General features: G+C 41.4%; 1 long non-coding RNA gene across 1 annotated transcript; it reads left to right on the forward strand.

Annotated features, from left to right (window-relative positions):
* Nucleotides 1-3,932: 3,932 nt before the first annotated feature.
* Nucleotides 3,933-6,180, forward strand: LOC309840549. The gene is made up of 3 exons (XR_014298661.1): nucleotides 3,933-4,096; nucleotides 4,745-4,838; nucleotides 5,804-6,180. It is a non-coding gene; the product is annotated as an uncharacterized lncRNA (long non-coding RNA).
* Nucleotides 6,181-8,841: the final 2,661 nt, after the last annotated feature.

Genomic DNA, 8,841 nt, shown 5'->3' on the forward strand with positions numbered 1-8,841 from the left:
TCTAATGAATCAAAACATTTTTAAACAAAACAGCCAAAAATAGCCCCTGCCTTTGTGAAGCATTCACTCCATAAGGAAACAGAAAATAAAGAAAAGGGGTAAAAAATATATAAATGATGTATTAGAATTGCAGGTGTTTGGCAGAAGTATTGTTGAGCCAAGAAAACAACCAGAGCAAAGGCCTTAAGGAAGAGTTTGGGGCAGAGGAGCTACATATCTGACATATGTTAAAAGAATGACTCTGGGTACAGCGACTGAATAGTGAAATCCTGTGTCTTCTAGGAAGCCATGCGTGATACTCCCATCTCAAAGGAGTGGCCTCCCCACGGCCCTTCTAACACATTCACGCATTCATTCGGCCACAGTGACCTAACATCACTGCTCTTGTAGGAGATGGACATACAGAAATGAGTAGTATCTTATCATCCTTTGACACCCCAGCATTCAGAATTCCTTCCTATTTGGGAAAACCTCTCTTATATGAGCCTTTCCATGTGACAGAGGGTCTTATCCTTCCTCCTACAAAGTTCAGTCAAACATGCCATGTGCAAGTAATGGTACAGACAGTGACATTTATATTCTATGATTAATGTGTGAAAAAAGGAAATCTTACTGGTTTCTAGCTGAAATTCTGACCAAACTCAACCATCTGCTTAGAGAGGACAAATTATTCTACCTACTCCCCACTAAAGTTACTTAAGTTACCTGAAGCATACTGTTTGCTTCTTCTTTTTTTGTTTTCACCAAACTCAAGCATTATTCTTTCATTTACTACCTGCTTACTCTGGTTTTCAGTATTTCTTTTTCCCCTTCATCCCCTTGTTCATCTCTCAGGAAAATGAGTCAAGGATGAACTAACTGTAAGAAAGAGACCTATGTTCCCAGATACTTTTCACGTTGTCCTCATCTGAGAAAATCATCTCTGGTTCTAAATGACCTTCATTTGGGGAAACTTGTGGAACTTGTTTTCCTGGGTGTAAGTCTCTGTCCTGTCTGGCTGTCATCCTTGTGTATGCTTGGTCAACTTGGTGAACAGCATTCTGCAATGGTATTTACTGAAGTGTGGCCAGCTCTGTTTGGCCTTTTGGACAGACGCTAACATTTGTGGTGATGATGGTGACAATGACGATGGGTCGGCTGCTGCCTTTTCTCCTTAGTGTTCTGAGCACTTCTCTATCCCCAAAGGCAACAAGGAAATCTTGACTGCTCTCTCTAAATCTGGCTACAATGTATGGGACAATATAGGGCTAACCTCAAGTCCATTGGCTTAAGGACCTCCCTTGGACACTTGCGACTCTATGCCATGTTTCTGAGTCTCCCAATCTTGTTTAAGCTCAAAGAAGAGTGTTTACCCAATGTTTTCAAAATTTCCAGCATCATTCTCTCATGCTGTTTCTTTTCTCTTTTTTTCGCCTTTTTTCTCTCCCCAGACACCCCCTTTCTCCTCTCTATCCTTCTTATTGCCTCCTTTTCATAACATCTTTATACCCTTTTCTTTTAGCCTTTGTGATTAACATGTAAACCCAGCTATGGGGCTTCCCAGAAAAATCCTTTTCTCTCTCACCAAAGAAAATTTGCTATTTTTTGTTGTTCTTTTATCCACACCAAAAGCAATTTTTCAGTCTCCTTGTGAAACTTAGAAACTAGAATCAAAAGTTCAGGGCTGGGTTCCAGGCTGCACTGCCCCTTCCCCAAAATAATCAACTCTTTCACTACAGTCGCTAGACAATCCACTCACAGCAACCAGGAAAATGAAGATTTTAAAAATGTTATTTTCCGCATACTAATAAAACTAACAAGAGCACATACTTACTGAGACCCTCCTCTATATCCAGGTCTATCTATTCCCCAAATGCTGCCCCATCACACTGCTCCTCTACTGGAAAATAAATAAATTGCGGAAGAACCTCTCTTCATCCCAGGTTCAGGGATTATGCCATTCAAGAAACGTGGGCCGATTTTTTAAAATTATAAAACCTCGAGTCCTATAAAATATTTACGTTATATAATAATAAGAGAGAATCGAGTTGTTGAATGTTTATTATTAGCATATTTTCATTAAATTTTTATAATTTGCATACCAAAGGGTGTGCTGCTGTGAATATGAAAAATGTATAATGATATAAAAAAAATTGAGGCTGAGAAGTCTTAAATCTGCCCATCACATGACTAAGGAGTGCTGGAGGCAGCATGATGCCTGAGCCAGAGTCCACATCCTTCTGGAGAGCCCCAGTACGGAAGCTTATTAAAAAGTAAAAGTGCTGAGAGGTCAAGTCAGAGGAAACGATTTCTGTTTAACTGTATTTAATAGCATTCCTTATGTCTCTGACGCTAGAATGGGACTATCAAGACAGTTAAAAGACTGTAAATGGGCAGCAAGTTTCTCCCACTGTTCCTGGTTGCATGGGAGATGGAAAACAAAGACAACAAAGTCACAGTGGGTCAATGCTGGACCCCATACCAACAGTACAGCAGGAGCTCCATTCACTCAGCAAATGTTTGCAGAGAGCAAATAGTGGCAGTCATTGTATTAAGCACCAGAAACTGAAAAAGAGGCAAGATACCCTTTTTGTCCCCAAGAAGCTCTGTGTCAAGTACTCTCTACTTCCGCTAGAGCAATTGATTCTCCAACTTAAACAGGAGCTTGTTAAAACACAGGATGCTGAGTCCCACCTCCAGAATTCTGCTTCTGTAGATCTGGGGGTGGTGCCAAAAAATTTGCATCTTTTTTTTTTTTTAAATATATGCATTATCATATATTTTTATTTTTTTTTATTTTTTATTTTTTATAAACATATATTTTTATCCCCAGGGGTACAGGTCTGTGAATCACCAGGTTTACACACTTCACAGCACTCACCAAAGCACATACCCTCCCCAATGTCCATAATCCCACCCCCTTCTCCCAAACCCCCTCCCCCCAGCAACCCTCAGTTGATTGGGAGGGAGACAAACCATAAGTGACTCTTAATCTCACAAAATTTGCATCTTTAACAAGCCCCCAGGTGATGCTGACGATACAGATCCCAGGAGCACACTTTAAAAATACCTTCAAATACTGGTTGTATTGGGATCCTGGGGAAATACTTTTTGTTAATTCCCACTATTTCCAAAAAGGAAGTTCAAAACCATAATCTTAATCTATTGATACCTCTATGTCCATGGTAATAAAGGAAAAGCCACAATTATTTGTCTTTCTGGCTGTAGGTGTGTGGGCATATTACATTTATCACAGTCTTTTCACTCTCACAATGAATCAATAATGGATCTATTGATCAGTCATTGCTCGATTTCAGAGCCTCAGAGAGGTCAGGAGTTGATGGAGCATACATAACTACAAAGCCCAAAGGCAGGTTCAAACCTGTCCTTCTTATTCCAGAGATTCAGTATTTTTTGTTCTGATTCACTGCTGAAACCAAGCCATTTGATGGCGGTGGTGGAAGGTGTGGCCAATGAGACCAGTGGCTTGTTAAGCCCCCATAAGTAATTGACTGAATTCCTTTTTTTCCCCTCTATTTTTCCTGTTCATGAGGAAAGCACCTCATCTGTTAAAAGACTGTAGCTCAGACAGTACTGACAAGAGGAAAAAGGCAGCTCTCTATTCCCTGGAGCCTGGAACATCTCCTTCCAACACCTCCTTCCTAAGTTGCTTCTGGAATTCAGCTTTCAGCCCTGCCCCACCTGTCGTTTGGCCCCAGAAGTGGAGGTGAAAGGCCACCAAGATAGCATCACACTGGCTATGGGAAGGACTGTATGTCACCAGCACCACCAGCAGGAAAGCAGGAACACAGACCTCCTTCTGTGCTGCCTGCCTCATCCCCCTCCAGTGCTGGTTGTCATGGTGACAAGGGCAATGCGTGCAGGTGCCTTATTGTGACTGAGACACGTGCGACTCAAATGATGGGAAGAATTCAAGAGGATCTGCAGCCGGCTCTGCAGCTCCAGCAGGAGGGCTCTGAATCCTGTGGTGCTCCAAGCAGCGGGTAGAGAATTGAGAAGACTGAGGAAGTACAGGGGCCCAAGTCAGGCCTGAGAGGAGGCCCCACCCCTACCCCACATGGCTTTGCCTGGATGGATGCTTAGAGAGACTCAATCTGTAGGTGTGGGTCTTGTATTTGTCCCTGATTAGAAAAGAGGCTCTCCTATCCTCAGAAGCACAAATGTTCTAATCTCTCCCTTACTGGCCTACCTACTCTTCCTTTTGCAGCAGAAACCCAGGAGCGGGCTAGGAGGCAGAACCCAATTCGCACAGTCTTGCTCTCTGACATCAAGGTGACATGCCAAGACACAGGGAAACAACTCGAAAATTAGCAAGCATGTTTTCAAGTGTTTCTCTGAAACAATAACTCTTTCGAGTGTCTTCTTTGCAAATTAGGTTAGAGTTTCTGAAGTATTGAGGAGTTATCATTTCATTTGGGTTTCAGGGCGATTTTCAGGGGGGTTAAACAGCACCCCCACTTTTGCATTCTACCACTGATGGCTTCCCAGCAGCTCTCCCGCACACTTGGCTACCGATCTGCTCACCCCTCACCTTCCCAACTCTATCCTCCCCTCTCCAGCTCTATCAATGGGAGGAACTCTCTTATGAATGGGAGGAGTTCATACACATCCCAGAAAAGGAAAAAGGAAAACAGAACCACAGGATACTGAGCATAATTAGCGTGCTAGGTGTGTGATAAACATTTCTCATTAAATTCAGCCCAAGTAGCACTCAGAGGTAAGTGTAACCATCTCCATTTTACAGATACTGGACTTCCAAGAGCTTAAAGAAGTATGCCCAACATTGGAAACAGAACATGGGATTCATATTTAGGTCTTTATTGTCACCTAACTTCAAGGTTTGTTTGTTTGTGTTTTTTTTTCTCTTTTTCCCATACTACAGTGCCACATCACAACATCCCCCCAAAAGAAGAAAACACAAGTGTCTTCTTTCCTCTGGTAATTTTAACATTTAACTGGCAAGAGCTAGAATCTTACTGCTTTCCGATGCCATGTTCCAGGGCTCTTAACCCCATCTTTATTATTAATATCCGATATTTGTTAAATAAACTTTATGATGTTCATTTCACACCCTATCGCATAAGAAATATATTAAAGGTTTTTATTCATATTAATGATGTACAAATTTGGACTTAAGGAGATTATCTGCCCAAGGTCCCATAGCTCATGTAAGTCTTAGGCAGGATGTGACTGCAGGCCTATGTGTTCCCAGAGCAAAACACCTACTCTCTATGCCACGCTCGAGGGAAAGGTCTTATTAGCTTCCCTGGGGGTGATAAAGTAAAGGGAAGAGATATTATATCTTTTTCTCTAGTTGGTTCCCATGAAAATAAAGCACCATGTGGCTTTGGGACTTAGACAAGGGCATTTCAAGAAGTGTAAGAGCCCTTCTTGTATTATCTTCTGTGCACTTTGTTTTGTTTTGTTTTGTTTGAATTCCGGAATGTTCCCAGTGCCTACTGTTTTGGGTTTAGATCCTTAGGTATTGGCAACCTAAGTCTGCAACTGAAATGACTTTCACAAAAGCCTTCCTTCCAGGATGTGTTTGATAGAGACCAATGCACTTAATATTCATTTCAGGCTAATTAGCTAAAGCAAGGGTCCCATGAGCAACCACGAGCCCGGAGAAGGGACAATTCCGGACATCTTTGTCTAATTCCTCTTTAAATGCTAATAGCTTTGAGATTATTCTATTAACAGGCAGTATCAGAAAAGGAATAAAAGGGCCTGTTTCATTTAATAAAGGGATCACCAAATGGATCGGAATGTTTGTAACAGCCTGAGTAATTATCTATTCATTTAGGTCAAACTACTGTGGGCATCAGGAAAACATAACTAAGAAGAGCAATCCGATTTATACACAGCCTGCAGTGGGGCCTCATTATGAAACAACCCCTGATCCCTATACTTCCACATGTCTGATAGAAAACCTATCAGCTCTACAACAGAGAGGGAAGACCTTTTTCCTTGGAGTCCCAGAACTCCAAGCCAAACATTTGTTAATATTTCAAAAGTATTTTCTAATGCAACGTGTGTTGTTACATAAACAGTATGTTTGGGCAGAGAGGCAACGGAGGCTGGGCCTCGACACTAAATATCATCTAGAAAATCAAGAAGACTTGCATCCAACCCTGGTTTCTTGTTAGTAATGCCCAAACACCCAACCTAGCCTGCAAGTTTATAGGGCTACATCTCTCCCAGCTATTTATTGGAACATTAATTAGGAAATTCCATCTCACTGTTCTGAGTCTTTTTTTTTTTTTTTTTTTTACTTATGAAGTTAGCATAATCATAGTGTGTCAAGCTTGTGAAAGTTGTTGTAAGGATTAAATGAAATACTATTATGTCCAAAGAGACTAGGCCAGAGTGAATGTCCAATAGATGGTCAGAATTGTTACCTGCCTTAGCTACAGAGGCTGTCTCTCTCAGAGACACCTGAGAGGGCCAAGAGAAAAGTGATCAGCTTAGGAATTAGCTCAAGAAGGATCCATCCAACAAGTAGGTTCTGCCAAAGGAAATGGATTATACTCTTGTTAGATGAGTAGTGACATCAGTCTCTTCTTAGGACTTTGAATTTTTACTTCCACAGAGATTAAGAAATTGGTGCAGCCACCTGTGATAGGAGTTAGTGAGAGCAGCTAAGTATCTGCCCTGCGGTTGAACAGGGAGAGTTTAGCAAAGGCCTTCAGTTTTACAGGCTGTTGCTACATGCCCTGCCTTCACCAGCACTGGCTGCCGAATCAAGAAGAACATCTCAAAAATGCAGATTCTGGGTCCCGATCCAGACCTGCCAAATCAATCTCCAAGTTAATACCAGCGAATATGGGTTTTCTAAAACCTCCTCCGGACACTAGGACATATTGTGTGGCCTAGAGTTTGGAAACCCATGGACTAAGCAAGTGGGTGAGACCAAGCCCCCGGAGATGTCCCATTGCGAAGAGGACCTTTCTGAATACAGTCCACAAGCCAGCTTGCACTCATGTCTTTAGAAGGATGCCTCTGAGGCCCATTAACATTCACTTCATAAAACACTAAATGCCTGTGTGTCCTATTCCTGCTTTCCTCCACTAATAAGAAAAAGGGAAATAAAAGACAGTTCTTAATCATGACCTTCTTCTGCTATCCCACCAGGCCGCCTCTGTCTTGACCCATCTCTTGCCTATGAGGGGGAAAACAGAATACAGCAGGAGCTTTTCAGCAGATATAAAAACACCCAGTTATCATGACCAGCAACTTAGGTATGACTGACTTCCACTGCAAATGGCCACTGCAGCATATTAATAAAACAAGAATCAGGTTGAAATTTATTTTAGAAGTTTCAAAGTGAATTCAACACTGTAAAAAATAAATATATCCAGGAATAGAACTGCTGGGTCATAAGTCAGGTATATGTTTAGCTTAGGCAAACACCACCCAAAGGTTTCCGAAAGCAACAGAACCACGTTATACTCCCTCCAGCACACAAGGGTGTTCCAATTTCTTCCACATCGTCATTATGATATGGACGTCACAGTTTTTTGTTTTTTGTTTTTTTCATTTTAGCCATTCCAGTGAGTGCTTAGTGGGATCTCATGTGGTTTTAATTTTGCATTTCCAAAAGTATAATCATTTCACATGAAGTACCTATTAGATTGTTTTGCCTGTAACTCATCAAATTCATTCCTAAGCATATGCCCAAGAGTGCATCCGTCCACCAGAAGACATACATATGCAGATTTATTTTTAACAGACAAAAGCTAAAAATAACCTAAATATCCATCAACAGGAGTAGAGATAAGTAAATTGCTGTTGTATATTTACAACGGAATAAACATAGCAAGAAAAACAGAAACTACTAAAACATACAAAATCATGGATGAATCTCACGGATATTATGTCGCAGGATTAAATAAAAAACAGGCAGAAATGAGCATGTACTCTACAATCCCATTTATATGAAGCTTACAACCATCACTAATAGAGACAGGGGGTGTCCTGCTGGAGGGGAACGTAATCAGGGCAGGCTTCATGGGTGCACATCTCACGAGGCTCCACACTCAGAAAGGTCCTGTGCTTGGTTTCATGCTCTGTTCTGTCTTGAAATTCTTAATATATTTTGAACAAAGGGCCGTACATTTTCATTTGGACTTCGAGCTATGTATTATGTAGCTGGCCCTTGGTGCACTTGACCAGAGAAAGGCATGAGGGAGCCTCGTGGGTGCTGGAAACATTCTCTGTCTTGATCAGGGTGGTAGTTACACAGATACACGTATATGTTAAAATCCACTGAGCTATACACAAAAGATTCGTGAACTTTACTGCATGTAAGCTACAACTTAATAAATTAAACTTTAACTAAAACATGAAAGAGTAAATAGAACCTAAAGCCACATGAGGAGTGATCTTACCAGAATTGCCCGAGACTCTTGTGCACAGTTCTGGGGAGGATTCCAACCAGAAGTGACTCCAGCTGTAAAAAAAGAACAGGGCCATCATGAATATTAACATACACTCAGCATCTACTATGTGTCAGGGACTGTGGAAATCACTTTCCATGTACTAAATCATTAAATCCTCATGACAGTCTTCTAAGATAGACAGCATTAGCCTCGATTTATGGGAGGAAAAAAAGGCCCAGAGAGGTTAACTTGTCTCATCATAGAGTATATGCAAGTGGCCAGAGTTTCAAACTCAGATCCATCTGTTTCATAGATACATCCTTTCAAAACTATTCTGCCATCTCAACCGGTAAAAATGTCCTGGTCATGGACTGGCGGTTGGGAGGGAGAGGGGAGAAAAAGCTGAGCATGTTCCAAAAATATTTCAATGTGACATAACTATTCAGAAGTTGCCAGCAATATG

Source organism: Mustela nivalis (assembly GCF_964662115.1).
Source record: "Mustela nivalis genome assembly, chromosome: 9".
Classification (NCBI taxonomy): domain Eukaryota; kingdom Metazoa; phylum Chordata; class Mammalia; order Carnivora; family Mustelidae; genus Mustela; species Mustela nivalis.